This window comes from Drosophila subpulchrella, unplaced genomic scaffold, assembly GCF_014743375.2.
Source record: "Drosophila subpulchrella strain 33 F10 #4 breed RU33 unplaced genomic scaffold, RU_Dsub_v1.1 Primary Assembly Seq30, whole genome shotgun sequence".
Classification (NCBI taxonomy): Eukaryota; Metazoa; Arthropoda; class Insecta; order Diptera; family Drosophilidae; genus Drosophila; species Drosophila subpulchrella.
The window spans coordinates 1,687,078-1,688,857 of record NW_023665566.1 but is presented as its reverse complement, the minus strand read 5'-3'; the positions used below and the strand labels follow the sequence as shown (position 1 = coordinate 1,688,857).

Here is a 1,780-nt window from a genome sequence, read left to right as displayed (position 1 = left end):
ATATCTTTGAACAGTTTAAATAGATAATTTTAAACAAATGGGCAAAAAGATACTGAATACCTTAAGAGTAGCGCTACTCAACCCGGTGGCCCTTATAGAAAAACAGGACGAGAAAGAAGCAATACTGTCTAAATTCCATGACGATCCAAGGAGGTCATACTGGCATTACAAAAACCTTGGCCAAGGTCAAAAGACATTATTTTTGGAAAGGTATGACTCGAGATATTACTGAATACATACGAAAATGTCAGAAGTGCCAAAAAGCTAAAATAACTAAGCACAATAAGACTCCATTGATAATAACTGATACGCCTATAAATGCTTTCGACAGAGTGATAGTTGACACTATTGGTCCACTACCAAAATCAGAAAATGGCAATAAGTATGCAGTCACTCTAATATGTGACCTGACTAAATGTTTAGTTGTCATACCAGTACCAAATAAAAACGCGAACACTGTCGCTAAAGCAATTTTTTAATCTTTTATTTGAAGTACGGTCCAATGAAGACGTTCATTACGTACATGAGTACAGAATATAAGAGTTCAATTATAAATGACTTGTACAAATACCTTAAAATTGAAAATATAACATCTACGGCACACCACCACCAGACAGTAGGAACAATAGAACGAACCCTTCAGTTCCAAAAAAAAAGTTTCACTTATGAATCACCTTGTGAGTCCCGTGGGACATGTCCTCTTGCACAAGTGAAGAACAAGTGACGCTCCATATAGAAAATTGTATGGGATGTCCGCATTTTCACTAGTGAAAATTTGTCGAAGTCCCACGGTATTTCACTTGTTCCTTATACTCATTTTAGTATGGCCTGTCACGTGCCGGTGACACGTCTCAAGTGAAATTACTTGTGAAAATCAGAATTTTTCCATGAGTTTTCACTTATGAAATCACTTGCAAGTGACACGTCCCAAGTGAAATCACTTGTGAAAATCAGAATTTTTCCATGAGTTTTCACTTATGAAATCACTTGCAAGTGAAACGTCCCAAGTGAAATCACTTGTGAAATTCATAATTTTTTTCATGAGTTTTCACTTATGAAAACATAGAATTTTTAATTCATATAATTTTAATTACATTTTAATTCATTTTAATTAAATCTTATTATTCAGATTTTCAATAAGGGGACAATTATTGTTAGTATTTCTGTTTTTTTGTTTAGTTAGTTTGTTTTTCACGTTCGTCATCGCCTTTCTCAAACATTTGTCCAGGTCTTCAGAGTCCTTGGCCAAAGCTCCTGAAAAAATGTATGGGCATATGATTAAAAAATGCGTTTTACTTGTTTATTTGTATATTTAACTTTTAGAGCTGTATATAAACCCCTTTCGGGATTTTTTTGCCACAATAATTTCGTCATCCACTTTCGGCTAACGGAACCCATTGAATACCTTCAAAATTTACGTACTTTAAACTAAGAACAATGCACAACATCTTAAACTTAATGTACCACTTACCTGACTTTATTATATTAACTAAACGATTAAAGTAACTCTGCTGCGCACAATTAAAATGGATGCTTCCCTTTCAATCTGTCAAACAGAATGCACCAAGTCTTCTTCTCACCCCTTTACTTGATTTCTTTTGTTTTCTCTTCGCTGTTGGCGCGTGCCACTGCACGTATACCCTTTCTAAAGCGAAAATATCCGACTTGTTATCGCCGTTCTATTTCACTTTTTATTCGAATTTTCTATATTGGCTTAAATTTACACATGTGCTCGCTAGTCTCTCTTATATCGCAGTGTGACCGTTCTCCGATCTTTACA

The 1,780-nt window shown here is 34.9% G+C and overlaps 1 long non-coding RNA gene across 1 annotated transcript; it reads right to left on the bottom strand.

The window, feature by feature from the left end:
- Nucleotides 1-1,096: 1,096 nt before the first annotated feature.
- On the bottom strand, nt 1,097-1,532 carry LOC119559670. The gene is made up of 3 exons (XR_005220911.1): nt 1,472-1,532; nt 1,318-1,405; nt 1,097-1,254 (listed from the first exon to the last, which is right to left on the bottom strand). It is a non-coding gene; the product is annotated as an uncharacterized LOC119559670 (long non-coding RNA).
- Between the last annotated feature and the right edge of the window lie 248 nt (nt 1,533-1,780).